The 18,809-nt window shown below is 42.8% G+C and overlaps 1 long non-coding RNA gene across 1 annotated transcript; it reads right to left on the bottom strand.

Moving 5' to 3' along the window:
• Positions 1 to 7,376: 7,376 nt before the first annotated feature.
• Positions 7,377 to 8,761, bottom strand: LOC124001357. Its single transcript, XR_006832774.1, has 3 exons — positions 8,589 to 8,761; positions 8,130 to 8,410; positions 7,377 to 8,007 (listed from the first exon to the last, which is right to left on the bottom strand). It is a non-coding gene; the product is annotated as an uncharacterized LOC124001357 (long non-coding RNA).
• Positions 8,762 to 18,809: the final 10,048 nt, after the last annotated feature.

Genomic DNA, 18,809 nt, shown 5'->3' with positions numbered 1-18,809 from the left:
AGTGGCTAGAGAGGGCTGAGTGGCTAGGCAGGGCTGAGTGGCTAGGGAGGGCTGAGTGGCTAGGGAGGGCTGAGTGGCTAGGGAGGGTTGAGTGGCTAGGGAGGGCTGAATGTGTAGGGAGGGCTGAGTGGCTAGGGAGGGCTGAGTGTGTAGGGAGGGCTGAGTGTGTAGGGAGGGTTGAGTGTGTAGGGAGGGCTGAGTGGCTAGGCAGGGCTGAGTGGCTAGGGAGGGCTGAGTGGCTAGGCAGGGCTGAGTGGCTAGAGAGGGCTGAGTGTGTAGGGAGGGTTGAGTGGCTAGGCAGGGCTGAGTGGCTTGTGTCAGAGGAGTGGGAGACAGAAATTGAGAAAAAGGAATGATCAGAGACCTGGAGGGGGGTTGCAGTGAGATTAGTTGTGGAACACTGTCTAGTAAAGATGAGTTCAGGCACATTGCCTTCTGATTGGGAGGGGACTGGAAATGGGTGAGGTCAAGCCCATTGCCTTCTGATTGGGAGGGGACTGGAAATGGGTGAGGTCAAGCCCATTGCCTTCTGATTGGGAGGGGACTGGAAATGGGTGAGGTCAAGCCCATTGCCTTCTGATTGGGAGGGGGACTGGAAATGGGTGAGGTCAAGCCCATTGCCTTCTGATTGGGAGGGGGACTGGAAATGGGTGAGGTCAAGCCCATTGCCTTCTGATTGGGAGGGGACTGGAAATGGGTGAGGTCAAGCCCATTGCCTTCTGATTGGGAGGGGGACTGGAAATGGGTGAGGTCAAGCCCATTGCCTTCTGATTGGGAGGGGGACTGGAAATGGTTGAAGTCAAAAGAGGCAAGGAGGGGAAATAAAGAGTTGGAAAGAAATTAATCGAAGGCGGGAAGTTGAGGTTGCCCAGTACAATGAGTGGTAAGCCATCACACTGACCACACACGAAACCCAGTGCAGTATATGGAAAGAATCCTCCATCTCAGGTCAGGTCATGTTGTCATGAAGCATTCAGTGTTGTAGAGAAAAACTTTCAATACCTCCTTTCCTCGCTTTTGCCCTCCTCTCCTCTCCTCTCCTCTCCTCTCCTCTCCTCTCCTCTCCTCTCCTCTCCTCTCCTCTCCTCTCCTCTCCTCTCCTCTCCTCTCCTCTCCTCTCCTCTCGCCTCCTCTCCTCATTTCCTCTCTCCCTCCTCTCCTCTCTTTTCCTCTCCTCTCCTTTCCTCTCTTTTCCCCTCCTCTCATCCTTTCCTCTCCTCTCCTCTCGCCTCCTCTCCTCATTTCCTCTCCTCTCCCCTCTCCTCCTCTCCTCTCCTCTCCTCCATTCCTCTCCTCTCTGCCTTTTCTTTCCTATCCGCGTATCCTCTCCTTTCCTCTCCTCCTCTCCTCTCCTCTCCTCTCCCTCCCTCTCCTCTCTCTCCTCTCCTCTCCTCTCCTCTCCTCTCCTCTCCTCTCCTCTCCTCCCCTCTCTTCTCCTCCTCTCCGGTCCGTTGGGACGTCCCTACCCCATTGAAGTAGACATTATAAATGGTTAAGGTAATGGTTATGGTTAGGTAAAGGTTAGGGTAGGGGCTGGAACGTCCCAAAGATACCACTGACCCTCCTTTCCTCTCCGTTCCTCTCCTCCATTGGTAAATGGTTATGGTTGATAGATGGAGTGTCTATCCTCTCTGTTCCTCTCCTCCATCGGTAAATGGTTATGGTTGACAGATGGAGTGTTTGTGGTCACACTATGTGTTTTATCTGGACTCAGAGACGTTCTGTGTAGAGACATCAAGCGTTCAGCCTGCAGCACAGGCCCGATGGAAGCTCTAGTCTAGAGTTTTCAGCCTGCAGCACAGGCCCTATGGAAGCTCTAGTCTAGTTTTCAGCCTGCAGCACAGGCCCTATGGAAGCTCTAGTCTAGAGTTTTCAGCCTGCAGCACAGGCCCTATGGAAGCTCTAGTCTAGAGTTTTCAGCCTGCAGCACAGGCCCTATGGAAGCTCTAGTCTAGAGTTTTCAGCCTGCTGCACAGGCCCTATGGAAGCTCTAGTCTAGAGTTTTCATCCTGCAGCACAGGCCCTATGGAAGCTCTAGTCTAGAGTTTTCAGCCTGCAGCACAGGCCCTATGGAAGCTCTAGTCTTGTGTTTTCAGCCTGCAGCACAGGCCCTATGAAAGCTCTAGTCTAGTCAGCCTGCTGCACAGGCCCTATGGAAGCTCTAGTCTGGAGCGCCTGGTTAAACTGTGTTTAGGAGCATTTTTTAAACTCTCTCTTAACTCTCTCTTCTTCGGAATCAATGTCCAATCCAGAGGACGGTTGAGCTAACGTAGGCTAATGCGATTAGCATGAGGATGTAAATAATAAGAACATTTCTCAGGACATAGACATATCTGATATTGGCAGAAAGCTTCAATTCTTGTTAATCTAACTGCCCTGTCCAATTTACAGTAGCTATTACAGGGAAATAATACCATGCTATTGTTTGGGGAGAGTGCACAATTTTGAACATGAAAAGTTATTAAAGTAGGAAGAAATAGTGTAGATGACATTGTGTGAGCATACTCCATGGGGTATACAATCATATGTTACTAAATGATACAGACTAACATTTTCACGGCACAATAATTACAGGAAACACATCCCTTTTAACCTCAGATAAGTGATGTTTGTATTACAGTTTAGAGATCAAAATCTCACAAAATCTGTTGCTTGAAACACCAGAATATCTTTAGTTATGTACCAGTGTCTTTCTGGCATGCTCCAGCCTCGATTGTGATTTAGAACACAGCTGTCATTTTCAGGCCATTGGGATCTTCTCCCATTTCTTTTTCTTTTTACAATATTGGCCGAAATCATTTTCTGACAGCGATACAAGTTGTTGACAGTTTTCCTCAATTGTTTACACATGTTTTCTGAATCTTTTGGGCCCTTTTTTCCCAAAACTCTGAAAAGAAAACACAAAATGCTAAACTCTACAAATCTCTAGCAAAAGCAAACTCTCCATTCAAAACTTTTTTTTTTGAATAAATATGATATATGATTAGCCCTGCCAACCAACAACACACTGATGTGCTCAACACTAAACACTATGACTAGATCTGTCTACCAACCAACACACTGATGTGCTCAACACTAAACACTATGAATAGATCTGTCTACCAACCAACACACTGATGTGCTCAACACTATGAATAGATCTGTCTACCAACCAACACACTGATGTGCTCAACACTAAACACTATGAATAGATCTGTCTACCAACCAACACACTGATGTGCTCAACACTAAACACTATGAATAGATCTGTCTACCAACCAACAAACTGATGTGCTCAACACTAAACACTATGAATAGATCTGTCTACCAACCAACACACTGATGTGCTCAACACTAAACACTATGAATAGATCTGTCTACCAACCAACACACTGATGTGCTCAACACTAAACACTATGAATAGATCTGTCTACCAACCAACAAACTGAGGTGCTCAACACTATGAATAGATCTGTCTACCAACCAACACACTGATGTGCTCAACACTAAACATTATGAATAGATCTGTCTACCAACCAACACACTGATGTGCTCAACACTAAACACTATGAATAGATCTGTCTACCAACCAACACACTGATGTGCTCAACACTAAACACTATGAATAGATCTGTCTACTAACCAACACACTGATGTGCTCAACACTATGAATAGATCTGTCTACCAACCAACACACTGATGTGCTCAACACTATGAATAGATCTGTCTACCAACCAACACACTGAGGTGCTCAACACTACTGTGAATAGATCTGTCTACCAACCAACACACTGATGTGCTCAACACTATGAATAGATCTGTCTACCAACCAACACACTGATGTGCTCAACACTACTGTGAATAGATCTGTCTACCAACCAACACACTGATGTGCTCAACACTACTGTGAATAGATCTGTCTACCAACCAACACACTGATGTGCTCAACACTACTGTGAATAGATCTGTCTACCAACCAACACACTGATGTGCTCAACACTACTGTGAATAGATCTGTCTACCAACCAACACACTGATGTGCTCAACACTAAACACTATGAATAGATCTGTCTACCAACCAACACACTGATGTGCTCAACACTACTGTGAATAGATCTGTCTACCAACCAACACACTGATGTGCTCAACACTACTATGAATAGATCTGTCTACTAACCAACACACTGAGGTGCTCAACACTAAACACTATGAATAGATCTGTCTACCAACCAACACACTGATGTGCTCAACACTACTGTGAATAGATCTGTCTACCAACCAACACACTGAGGTGCTCAACACTACTGTGAATAGATCTGTCTACCAACCAACACACTGATGTGCTCAACACTACTGTGAATAGATCTGTCTACCAACCAACACACTGATGTGCTCAACACTACTGTGAATAGATCTGTCTACTAACCAACACACTGAGGTGCTCAACACTACTGTGAATAGATCTGTCTACCAACCAACACACTGATGTGCTCAACACTAAACACTATGAATAGATCTGTCTACCAACCAACACACTGATGTGCTCAACACTACTGTGAATAGATCTGTCTACCAACCAACACACTGATGTGCTCAACACTACTGTGAATAGATCTGTCTACTAACCAACACACTGATGTGCTCAACACTAAACACTATGAATAGATCTGTCTACCAACCAACACACTGATGTGCTCAACACTACTGTGAATAGATCTGTCTACCAACCAACACACTGATGTGCTCAACACTACTATGAATAGATCTGTCTACTAACCAACACACTGAGGTGCTCAACACTAAACACTATGAATAGATCTGTCTACCAACCAACACACTGATGTGCTCAACACTACTGTGAATAGAACTGTCTACCAACCAACACACTGATGTGCTCAACACTACTGTGAATAGATCTGTCTACCAACCAACACACTGATGTGCTCAACACTACTGTGAATAGATCTGTCTACCAACCAACACACTGAGGTGCTCAACACTACTGTGAATAGATCTGTCTACCAACCAACACACTGATGTGCTCAACACTACTGTGAATAGATCTGTCTACCAACCAACACACTGAGGTGCTCAACACTACTGTGAATAGATCTGTCTACCAACCAACACACTGATGTGCTCAACACTACTGTGAATAGATCTGTCTACCAACCAACACACTGATGTGCTCAACACTACTGTGAATAGATCTGTCTACTAACCAACACACTGAGGTGCTCAACACTACTGTGAATAGATCTGTCTACCAACCAACACACTGATGTGCTCAACACTACTGTGAATAGATCTGTCTACCAACCAACACACTGAGGTGCTCAACACTACTGTGAATAGATCTGTCTACCAACCAACACACTGATGTGCTCAACACTACTGTGAATAGATCTGTCTACCAACCAACACACTGATGTGCTCAACACTACTGTGAATAGATCTGTCTACCAACCAACACACTGATGTGCTCAACACTACTGTGAATAGATCTGTCTACTAACCAACACACTGATGTGCTCAACACTACTGTGAATAGATCTGTCTACCAACCAACACACTGATGTGCTCAACACTACTGTGAATAGATCTGTCTACCAACCAACACACTGATGTGCTCAACACTACTGTGAATAGATCTGTCTACTAACCAACACACTGATGTGCTCAACACTACTGTGAATAGATCTGTCTACTAACCAACACACTGATGTGCTCAACACTAAACACTATGAATAGATCTGTCTACCAACCAACACACTGAGGTGCTCAACACTATGAATAGATCTGTCTACCAACCAACACACTGATGTGCTCAACCAACACACTGATGTGCTCAACACTACTGTGAATAGATCTGTCTACCAACCAACACACTGAGGTGCTCAACACTACTGTGAATAGATCTGTCTACCAACCAACACACTGATGTGCTCAACACTACTGTGAATAGATCTGTCTACCAACCAACACACTGATGTGCTCAACACTACTGTGAATAGATCTGTCTACCAACCAACACACTGATGTGCTCAACACTACTGTGAATAGATCTGTCTACCAACCCACACACTGAGGTGCTCAACACTACTGTGAATAGATCTGTCTACCAACCAACACACTGATGTGCTCAACACTACTGTGAATAGATCTGTCTACCAACCAACACACTGATGTGCTCAACACTACTGTGAATAGATATGTCTACCAACCAACACACTGATGTGCTCAACACTACTGTGAATAGATCTGTCTACCAACCAACACACTGATGTGCTCAACACTACTGTGAATAGATCTGTCTACCAACCAACACACTGATGTGCTCAACACTACTGTGAATAGATCTGTCTACCAACCAACACACTGATGTGCTCAACACTACTGTGAATAGATCTGTCTACCAACCAACACACTGATGTGCTCAACACTACTGTGAATATCCCATCAGTAGGTTTATGCCTTTTGCATTTTCAGTGTTACACTGTAGCCAGTTATAAAAGATTGTTACAGTAATGTATACCTACTCAAATATACATAAATAAACACACAAACGCAATACATTAACAAAAACATTGTCATTTATTTCCAAACTGCAGTATTTTTCAACACTTGCATTTTGTAAGACTTTCCAAACCCTTTTTCTGTAGAAAAATAAAAAATGAAAGTGGCTCATTCTTTCAAAACTCTAAACACAAAAAGACAAAAACACATGCAGAATGTAAGAAAAGACATTAGGCTGCATCCTGCCTCCTATTTGGGTCTGGCCACAGCACCTCATCTACATTCCAGGTGATGTTCTCCCTGGCTAAACAGCAACACATCTACATTCCAGGTGATGTTCTCCCTGGCTAAACAGCACCTCATCTACATTCCAGGTGATGTTCTCCCTGGCTAAACAGCACCTCATCTACATCACAGCAGGGAAAGAACCTTCTGGAGTGAAGGATCCAGCCCCCAAAGCCCCCACATCAACTTCACCACATGCCTCTTCCATTGCCCGGAGAAGAGACAGGCGTGTGTAATGGCAGATTTGTGTAGCAGGGACCTAAAAGCAGCGTGGTAAGTGTCCATGTCGTTTATTATAGAACATAAACTGAACACTAAGAAATACAAAACAATAAATGTGAACATGAACGAAAACCAAACCGAAACAGTCCCGTGTGGTGAACAGACACGGAAACAAACACCCACAAACCAACAGTGAAACTCAGGCTACCTAAGTATGATTCTCAATCAGAGACAACTAACAACACCTGAGAACCATACTAGGCCGAAACAGAAACCAAACATAGAAACACAAAACATAGACTGCCCACCCCAACTCACACCCCGACCATACTAAATAAAGACAAAACAAAGGAAATAAAGATCAGAACGTGACAGCGTGCGAGGGGATGGCGGTCATACACCTTCCATCGCCATGCTGAAAAAAACTCTTCAACTGGGTTTTAGGAATGGGGAATATGGTGGGAGGTATAGAACAATACATTGTGAGTGGTCGATGAACCAGTTGGGGACCAGAGCAGCCCGGTTGAAACTAATGGTGTCCCAGACGACAACATACGTGGTCTGCTCTGGTCCGCCCCTCTGCTGTAGTGTAGTCTAGGGATGTGACGAGAAGGCCGGTGTTGTAGGGACCAAGGTTGGCATGGTGATGGAGGACACCTTGCTGGCTAACTCCTGCACACATGGTGATATTCCCTCCACACCGTTAAGGGATATGACTGTGCATATGACTGTTATGAGTGTGGCCGGGGAGTTTAATGTACTGTATGTTTACGAATAAGGGTGAACTACACCATTAAGGGATATGACTGTGCATATGACTGTTATGAGTGTGGCCGGGGAGTTTAATGTACTGTATGTTTACGAATAAGGGTGAACTATACCGTCCAGGGACATTCACAATGGCACAATAATGTTCTGTCCCCATCCCCTTCTTTTGGCTAGGTTGAAGCCAGCCTCATCCATGTAAATATAAACGTGCCGAAATGCATCCAGCTCCAAGATTCTCTGAAACAGACAGCAAGACAATATGTGACATAGACCCAGAGCAGTCAATATGGTGAGGCACAATACACTGGATCACACTACTGCAATGTGTCTGTACAGTGCTGGTATGATAGTAAACTCACCGTATAGTACCTACTAGCACATATTCATATCTCTGATTTTTGCTTCAATGGCGCCCTGTGGACCTGTTTCATGCGGATTCGCTTGTAACTGTAATACACGGTCCAATGAGACAAGCCCACCTGGTGAATGTTATTGAATATTGTGTTGTCTGCAATTATGTGGTTCTGGACTTCTCGTTGTCTAATGGTATTGTTTGCCTCCACCATGTTCACACTAGCCGGTCTCCTGTTCTGGTGTGAACAGCCGGGGTCTTCCACCATAGCCTGGCCGTCTCTCAGTTCTGAAGAAGATCCACAAATATGATTGGTTACAGTAAGCTAAAATAATCTATTTTCTTTCAATATGAAATTACATTACTGTAACGTTGGCCAACAATCACTGAGTAACAAAGGCCTACTGATGTGTCGGACTGTAGTATACATACATAACGAGCATAGAGTAGATGGTAGGTAACGTACCGGTTGTCATTTCTGAATGTACGGAGGATAGATGCAACCATGTAACGGCTCAGAATGAACTCTCTGTCCAGCCTCTCTCATACTCAGCACATGGTCAACCAATATGGCCCTGATATCATCTGACACAACTGTCCTTCCTCGTCCTCATCCTCCTCTTCCTCTCCCTCCTTCACCTCCAGCTCTTGCCTCACCATTGACTTCCATTTTCCTCCAAAAACAGAAGAGCTCATCTGTGGCCTGTTTTAGTGCTGAAGCTCTGATTTCTAAGTGAACAATGCAGCAGCTGGTGTTTACACCTGTGAGGAGTGGGTGTGGCCAGTTGGTGTATAGAGCTCGACATTGTGATTGGTGTTGCTTTCCAAAAGGACTAAAGATATTTTACTTTTGAATGTTGTGCCTAATTTAGAGAACAGTGTTTTGCAAAATGTGTGATATAGAATTGAAAACTGAGTGTAAAGCAGGAATTGTGCTTGAAATTTTGCAGACTTGGTTCAGGGATTTGGGTTCATGAGTTTCAGGTTTCGGTGATTGCGTTTCAGTTCCAGTTTTAGTGTGTAAACAATTGGGGAAAAACTGTAAATGCAACAGGTTCTCATCTGTCGACCGAAGAGAGTAAACGGTTCAGTCTGGAGTGATCGCTTGGTACATTTTGGTGCTTGTGCAGTTCATAAGGTACTCATTTAGCAAAATACAAGTTATCTGAACACAAGTGTGCAGGGAGTGATGGACTTCAACATATCACGTCTTATTTTAGAATATTATTATCATTTTATTTTGACACTCAGCTATAGATTAAAAAGGAACAACAGTAGCATTTATGTTTATAAAATACGTTTTTATGTTTCAGGAATAAATAAAAACAAATTTTTAACATAACTTTTCAACGTGTTTCTACTTTATTAGGTTAAAACTACTGACTGAGACCAAAAAAATGTGCTGTGATTGATTGATTTTGATGATAGTAGTGAAATCTGGAAAGTATGTTTGTCCTGGCTACTCTGTGAGTTATCATTCCACACGCACATCAGTCATTGCTAGACATCGTTACTATGGCAGCACAGAAACACAACAACAAACATCTTTCTAACACCAAAACAACACACACAAACACACGTATGAAGGGTGATAAAGGCCTTAAATGAACCGGAGGGGGGCGACTGGAATCCATTACTAACACCTCGTTGAACGGCTGAACACGTAAAAAAAAAAATATATATATATATATATTATTTTGGTAACAAGTCCATCCAATACACAGCTTACAACTGAATAGCCTCCCAGCTCAAAGTGAGACTATTTAGATATTACTTGCACTGTTGGAGCTGGGAACACAAGTATTTCGCTACACCCAAAATAAGATCTACTGAATATGTGTATGTGACCAATAGCATCTACTGAATATGTGTATGTGACCAATAGCATCTACTGAATATGTGTATGTGACCAATAGCATCTACTGAATATGTGTATGTGACCAATAAAATGGTGGTTCAATAGTCTAGGATTACGAATAGAAACATTAAGATCCACAACATTTATTCCATGGGACAAAACTAGGCCCAGAGTATGACTGTGACAGTGAGTAGGTCTGGAGACATGTTGGCACAAACGGGGGATATGGTCACTAGTGTAACCAGCAGGTGAGGCCTCATTTAACACTGTAAATTCATCAGGCTTAAGCCATGTTTTAGTCAGGCCAATCACATCAACATTATGATCAGTGATTAGTTCATTGACTGTAACTGCCTTGGAAGTGAGGGATCTAACATTAAAAGTAACCCTATTTTGAGATGTGAGGTGTCACAATCTCTTTCAATAATGACAGGAATGGAGGAGGTCTTTAGTCCAGTGAGATTGCTAAGGCGAACACTGACATGTTTAGTTTTGCTCAACTAGATCAAGGCATAGACACAGTCTCAATGGGGATAGCTGAGCTGACTACACTGACTGCGCTAGTGGCTAAACTGGGAGGCTGGCTGACAGCCTGCTGCCTGGCCTGCACCCTATCTCACTGTGGAGCTAGGGGAGTTAGATCCCTGTCTAGTTTCATAGATAAGATGAGAGCACTCCTCCAGCTAGGATGGAGTCCGTCACTCCTCAACAGGCCAGTTTTGGTCCTGTTTGTGGGTGAGTCCCAGAAAGAGGGCCAATTATCTACGAATTCTTTCTTTTGGGAGGCGCAGAAAACAGTTTTCAACCAGCGATTGAGTTGTGAGACTGTGTTGTAGATCTCAACACTCCCCCTATCTGGGAGGGGGCCAGAGACAATTATTCGATACCGACACATCTTTGTAGCTGATTTACAGGCTGAAGCTATGTTGCGCTTGGTGATCTCTGACTGTTTCATCCTAACATCGTTGGTGCCGACGCGGACAACAATATCTCTATACTCTCTACACTCACCAGTTTTAGCTTTAGCCAGCACCATCTTCAGATTAGCCTTAACGTCGGTAGCCCTGCCTCCTGGTAAACAGTGTATGATCGCTGGATGATTCGTTTTAAGTCTAATACTGCGAGTAATGGAGTAGCCAATGACTAGGGTTTTCAATTTGTCAAAGCTAATGGTGGGAGTCTTTGGCATCTTATACCCCGTAACAGGTGGAGGAGAAACCTGAGAAGGCTCGGCCTCTGACTCCGACTCGCTGCTTAATGGGGAGAATCGGTTGAAAGTTTCTGTCGGCTGAATGAGCAACGCCGGTTCAGCATTCGTACAGCATTTCCATCCAGAAGCCTTGAGAAAATTGTCCGGCTGAGGGGACTGTGCGAGGGGATTTATATTACTATCTGTACTTACTGGTGGGACAGACACTGTTTCATCCTTTCCTACACTTAAATTACCCTTGCCTAACGATTGCGTCTGAAGCTGGGCTTGTAGCACAGCTATCCTCGCCGTAAGTCGATCGTTCTCCTGTATATTATGAGTACAGCGACTGCTGTATTAGAATTAGAAGGCATCATGTTAATGTTACTACTGCTTCGGCTGGTGGAGGTCCTGAGGATCCACGTCCAGATAAAGCGTCTGGAGTGAAAAAGTTGAATGAAAAAAGTAGAGCGAGGGAAAAACAAAAATATAAACGATAATTAAAAAGTAAAAACTGTAAAGTTGGCAGGTAGAAAGTAAGGTTAGCAACAAAACGCACAGCAGCACGTAACCAAATATACCAAGTCTACCAAGTCTAATAAGTCTACCAAGTCTACCAACTGATTGTATGGTGATCAGAAAAATATGTACTATTCTGGTTAATGGAAATACGTCAAAAAAAACATAATTCTTCAACCTGATTGAACCAGAAAAAGACGTCATAGAAAAGAGGTTTTGCCCACTGGGTTCCTCTAATTTATTTTAAGTTTTTATTTATTTTAACAAGGTTAATTACTTTAATTGAAACAAGTTGGTGTCATTGAGATGAACATTTCTAAAAATCTATTCAATAGTTTTGTCTTGATGAAACAGTTAAACGACAGGGCTGGCTTAAAAACACAACGGCTCTTGTTTAATGAAACAATATTATTTATTTCCAAAACCATGTTCGTTAAAACAGAACCACTTACACAATGTAGCCGCTTAGGGTATTCTTCAACATAAATGCGTAAAACTACGTCACAATGCTGTAGACACCTTGGGGAATACGTAGAAAAAAGTAATCTGGTTGATAGCCCATTCACTGCTCAATAGGGACGCATCGGAACGCAGAGCTTTCAAAACATGAATCACTTCCGGATTGGATTTTTCTCAGTCTTTCGCCTACAATATCAGTTCTGTTATACTCACAAACAATATTTTTACAGTTTTGGAAACTTTAGAGTGTTTTCTATCCCTAAGCTGTCAATTATATGCTAGCATCTTGTCCTGACAAAATATCCCATTTACTTTGGGTACGTTATTATTCCAAAAATGAAAATAGTGCCCCCTAGTTACAAGAGGTTATTAAAACAGAACAGAACACGTAACATGTAGCCCCACAGACCTAAACACTTTTTAATTAAACAAACACAAGGCCATAGACCTTTTATCCATCACTTTAAATGCCTATGGAGAAAGAGGATGTCGTTCACTGAGAAAGGCTGGAGCATGGACCGTCTCTCCTCCTCGGAGGGGGCACTGAGGGGCCACTGGATGGCGGGATGGTGAAGACGTGGCGAGCAAGCTTGATGACTTCAGGGAACTGAAATCTCAATGCCTGCCACCATAACAGAACAGTACTGGGTCTGGATCAGAACAGCTCTAGGTCTGGAACAGAACAGCTCTGGAACAGAACAGCTCTGGGTCTGCAACAGAACAGCTCTAGGTCTTGAACAGAACAGCTCTAGGTCTGGAACAGAACAGCTCTGGAACAGAACAGCTCTGGGTCTGGAACAGAACAGCTCTGGGTCTGCAACAGAACAGCTCTGGGTCTGGAACTGAACAGCTCTGGGTCTTCAACAGAACAGCTCTGGGTCTGCAACAGAACAGCTCTGGGTCTGCAACAGAACAGCTCTGGGTCTTCAACAGAACAGCTCTGGGTCTGCAAAAGAACAGCTCTGGGTCTTCAACAGAACAGCACTGGGTCTGGAACAGAACAGCTCTGGGTCTGGAACAGAACAGCTCTGGGTCTTCAACAGAACAGCTCTGGGTCTGGAACAGAACAGCTCTGGGTCTGGAACAGAACAGCTATGGGTCTGCCACAGAACAGCTCTAGGTTTGGAACAGAACAGCTCTGGGTCTTCAACAGAACAGCACTGGGTCTGCTTGTTACGCTGGAGTTTGGCTGCCACAGTGCACTTCACATTCTCCCAGTGGACTTGATATCTGCTTCATCACTGGGTCTGGAACAGAACAGTAATATATAAATAATAGTAATATATGCCATTTAGCAGACGCTTTTATCCAAAGCGACTTACAGTCATGTGTGCATACATTCTACGTATGGGTGGTCCCGGGGATCGAACCCACTACCCTGGCGTTACAAGCGCCATGCTCTACCAACTGAGCTACAGAAGCTCTGGGTCTTTAACACGGTTTGCGATTGTTGGTCTCCTTAACTGTGTGGGTTCTGGCTCTTTATCAGCAGGGGGACTTATGGCTCCGGCTCTGTCCTCAATGCCCAAAGTCATAATGAGCTCTTTGGTTGCCTGCATAACCTCCTCACCTGCAGTTTACTCCAGCATCTGCAACAGACACAACTTGGGGGTCAAAAACATTGGTATCATAAAAAGCATGTGGAGCGGCCATAGTCACTATTAGCGGTGTGTGTGTAGCCTACGTGCAATGTTAGGTTAGGCAATATGTTGTTTGAGATCAATTGTTTTGGTACTGTTTGACAATATCATGGAAAGAACAAAGATAGTTAAATGAAACAAGAGCCGTTGTGTTTGCAGCCGGCATGTGGCAAAAATCCCCCCTTGGTTAATTTCTGTAGGCTATAGGTTAAATCCCCCCGTGGTTAATTTCTGTAGGCTATAGGTTAAATCCCCACGTGGTTAATTTCTATAGGCTATAGTTTAAATCCCCCCGTGGTTCATTTCTGTAGGCTATAGGTTAAATCCCCACGTGGTTAATTTCTGTAGGCTATAGGTTAAATCCCCCCGTGGTTAATTTCTGTAGGCTATAGGTTAAATCCCCCCGTGGTTCATTTCTGTAGGCTATAGGTTAAATCCCCACATGGTTAATTTCTGTAGGCTATAGGTTAAATCCCCCCGTGGTTAATTTCTGTAGGCTATAGGTTAAATCCCCACGTGGTTAATTTCTATAGGCTATAGTTTAAATCCCCCCGTGGTTCATTTCTGTAGGCTATAGGTTAAATCCCCACGTGGTTAATTTCTGTAGGCTATAGGTTAAATCCCCCCGTGGTTAATTTCTGTAGGCTATAGGTTAAATCCCACCGTGGTTAATTTCTGTAGGCTATAGGTTAATTAAATCCCACTTGGTGAATTACTGTAGGCTATAGGTTAAATCCCCCCGTGGTTCGTTTCTGTAGGCTATAGGTTAAATCACACCTTGGTTCATTTTTGTAGACTATAGGTTAATTAAATCACCCCGTGGTTAATTACTGTAGGCTATAGGTTAAATCCCCCCTCCGTTAATTTCTGTAGGCTATAGGTTGAATCCCCCCGTGGTTAATTTCTGTAGGCTATAGGTTAATTAAATCCCCCCTCGGTTAATTTCTGTAGGCTATAGGTTAATTAAATCACCCCGTGGTTAATTACTGTAGGCTATAGGTTAAATCCCCCCATGGTTCGTTTCTGTAGGCTATAGGTTAAATCCCCCCCGTGGTTAATTTCTGTAGGCTATAGGTTAATTAAATCCCACTTGGTGAATTACTGTAGGCGATAGGTTAATTAAATCCCCCCTTGGTTAATTTCTGTAGGCTATAGGTTAATTAAATCCCCCCTTGCTTAATTACTGTAGGCTATAGGTTAAATCCCCCCGTGGTTAATTTCTGTAGGCTATAGGTTAATTAAATCCCACTTGGTTAATTTTTGTAGACTATAGGTTAAATCCCCCCTCCGTTAATTTCTGTAGGCTATAGGTTGAATCCCCCCGTGGTTAATTTCTGTAGGCTATAGGTTAATTAAATCCCCCCTTGGTTAATTTCTGTAGGCTATAGGTTAATTAAATCCCCCCGTGGTTAATTACTGTAGGCTATAGGTTAAATCCCCCCATGGTTCGTTTCTGTAGGCTATAGGTTAAATCCCCCCGTGGTTAATTTCTGTAGGCTATAGGTTAATTAAATCCCACTTGCTGAATTACTGTAGGCGATAGGTTAATTAAATCCCCCCTTGGTTAATTTCTGTAGGCTATAGGTTAATTAAATCCCCCTTGGTTAATTACTGTAGGCTATAGGTTAAATCCCCCCGTGGTTAATTTCTGTTGGCTATAGGTTATATCCCCCCGTGGTTAATTTCTGTAGGCTATAGGTTAATTAAATCCCCCTTGGTTAATTACTGTAGGCTATAGGTTAAATCCCCCCGTGGTTAATTTCTGTTGGCTATAGGTTGTATCCCCCCGTGGTTAATTTCTGTAGGCATCAGGTTAAATCCCCCCGTGGTTAATTACTGTAGGCTATAGGTTAAATCCCCCCATGGTTCGTTTCTGTAGGCTATAGGTTAAATCCCCCCCGTGGTTAATTTCTGTAGGCTATAGGTTAATTAAATCCCACTTGGTGAATTACTGTAGGCAATAGGTTAATTAAATCCCCCCTTGGTTAATTTATGTAGGCTATAGGTTAATTAAATCCCCCCTTGGTTAATTACTGTAGGCTATAGGTTAAATCCCCCCATGGTTCGTTTCTGTAGGCTATAGGTTAAATCCCCACGTGGTTAATTTATGTTGGCTATAGGTTAATTAAATCCCCACGTGGTTAATTTCTGTAGGCTATAGGTTAAATAAATCCCCCCTTGGTTAATTTCTGTAGGCTATAAGTTAAATCCCCCATGGTTAATTTCTGTAGGCTATAGGTTAAATCCCCCTGTGGTTAATTTCTGTAGGATATAGGTTAAATCCCCTCGTGGTTAATTTCTGTAGGCTATAGGTTAAATCCCCCCCGTGGTTAATTACTGTAGGCTATAGGTTAAATCCCCCCGTGGTTAATTTCTGTAGGCTATAGGTTAAATCCCCCCGTGGTTCATTTCTGTAGGCTTTAGGTTAATTAAATCCCCCTTGGTTCATTTCTGTAGGCTATAGGTTAATTAAATCCCCCTTGGTTAATTACTGTAGGCTATAGGTTAATTAAATCCCACTTGGTTAATTATTGTAGGCTATAGGTTAATTAAATCCCCCTTGGTTAATTTCTGTAGGCTATAGGTTAATTAAATCCCCCTTGGTTAATTACTGTAGGCTATAGGTTAATTAAATCCCACTTGGTGAATTACTGTAGGCTATAGGTTAATTAAATCCCCCCGTGGTTAATTTCTGTAGGCTATAGGTTAAATCCCCCCGTGGTTCATTTCTGTAGGCTATAGGTTAATTAAATCCCCCTTGGTTCATTTCTGTAGGCTATAGGTTAATTAAATCCCCCTTGGTTAATTACTGTAGGCTATAGGTTAATTAAATCCCACTTGGTTAATTACTGTAGGCTATAGGTTAATTAAATCCCCCTTGGTTAATTTCTGTAGGCTATAGGTTAATTAAATCCCCCTTGGTTAATTACTGTAGGCTATAGGTTAATTAAATCCCACTTGGTGAATTACTGTAGGCTATAGGTTAATTAAATCCCCCCTTGGTTAATTTCTGTAGGCTATAGGTTAAATCCCCCCTGTGGTTAATTTCTGTAGGCCATAGGTTAAATCTCCCCTTGGTTAATTTCTGTAGGCTATAGGTTAAATTCCCCCTGTGGTTAATTTCTGTAGGCTATAGGTTAAATCCCCCCTGTGGTTAATTACTGTAAGGCTATAGGTTAAATCCCCCCATGGTTAATTTCTGTAGGCTATAGGTTAAATCCCCCCGTGGTTAATTTCTGTAGGCTATAGGTTAAATCCCCCCTGTGGTTAATTACTCTAGGCTATAGGTTAAATCCCCCCATGGTTAATTTCTGTAGGCTATAGGTTAAATCCCCCCGTGGTTAATTTCTGTAGGCTATAGGTTAATTAAATCCCACTTGCTGAATTACTGTAGGCGATAGGTTAATTAAATCCCCCCTTGGTTAATTTCTGTAGGCTATAGGTTAATTAAATCCCCCTTGGTTAATTACTGTAGGCTATAGGTTAAATCCCCCCGTGGTTAATTTCTGTTGGCTATAGGTTATATCCCCCCGTGGTTAATTTCTGTAGGCATCAGGTTAAATCCCCCCCGTGGTTAATTACTGTAGGCTATAGGTTAAATACCCCATGGTTCATTTCTGTAGGCTATAGGTTAAATCCCCCCCGTGGTTAATTTCTGTAGGCTATAGGTTAATTAAATCCCACTTGGTGAATTACTGTAGGCAATAGGTTAATTAAATCCCCCCTTGGTTAATTTCTGTAGGCTATAGGTTAATTAAATCCCCCCTTGGTTAAGTACTGTAGGCTATAGGTTAAATCCCCCCATGGTTCGTTTCTGTAGGCTATAGGTTAAATCCCCACGTGGTTCATTTATGTTGGCTATAGGTTAATTAAATCCCCACGTGGTTAATTTCTGTAGGCTATAGGTTAATTAAATCCCCCCTTGGTTAATTTCTGTAGGCTATAAGTTAAATCCCCCATGGTTAATTTCTGTAGGCTATAGGTTAAATCCCCCTGTGGTTAATTTCTGTAGGATATAGGTTAAATCCCCCCGTGGTTAATTTCTGTAGGCTATAGGTTAAATCCCCCCGTGGTTAATTACTGTAGGCTATAGGTTAAATCCCCCCGTGGTTAATTTCTGTAGGCTATAGGTTAAATCCCCTCGTGGTTCATTTCTGTAGGCTATAGGTTAATTAAATCCCCCTTGGTTAATTTCTGTAGGCTATAGGTTAATTAAATCCCCCTTGGTTAATTACTGTAGGCTATAGGTTAATTAAATCCCACTTGGTTAATTACTGTAGGCTATAGGTTAATTAAATCCCCCTTGGTTAATTTCTGTAGGCTATAGGTTAATTAAATCCCCCTTGGTTAATTACTGTAGGCTATAAGTTAATTAAATCCCACTTGGTGAATTACTGTAGGCTATAGGTTAATTAAATCCCCCCTTGGTTAATTTCTGTAGGCTATAGGTTAAATCCCCCCTGTGGTTAATTTCTGTAGGCTATAGGTTAAATCTCCCCTTGGTTAATTTCTGTAGGCTATAGGTTAAATTCCCCCTGTGGTTAATTTCTGTAGGCTATAGGTTAAATCCCCCCTGTGGTTAATTACTGTAGGCTATAGGTTAAATCCCCCCATGGTTAATTTCTGTAGGCTATAGGTTAAATCCCCCTGTGGTTAATTTCTGTAGGCTATAGGTTAAATCCCCCCTGTGGTTAATTACTGTAGGCTATAGGTTAAATCCCCCCATGGTTAATTTCTGTAGGCTATAGGTTAAATCCCCCCATGGTTAATTTCTGTAGGCTATAGGTTAAATCCCCCCTGTGGTTAATTTCTGTAGGCTATAGGTTAAATCCCCCCATGGTTATTTTCTGTAGGCTATAGGTTACATCCCCCCATGGTTATTTTCTGTAGGCTACAGGTTAAATCCCCCCATGGTTATTTTCTGTAGGCTATAGGTTAAATCCCCCCATGGTTATTTTCTGTAGGCTATAGGTTAAATCCCCCCTGTGGTTAATTACTGTAGGCTATAGGTTAAATCCCCCC

The sequence above is a fragment of the Oncorhynchus gorbuscha genome, linkage group LG17 (genome assembly GCF_021184085.1).
Source record: "Oncorhynchus gorbuscha isolate QuinsamMale2020 ecotype Even-year linkage group LG17, OgorEven_v1.0, whole genome shotgun sequence".
In the NCBI taxonomy this organism is placed as follows: domain Eukaryota; kingdom Metazoa; phylum Chordata; class Actinopteri; order Salmoniformes; family Salmonidae; genus Oncorhynchus; species Oncorhynchus gorbuscha.
The sequence above is the reverse complement of the archived record's forward strand: the minus strand, read 5'-3'. Positions and strand labels throughout refer to the sequence as shown.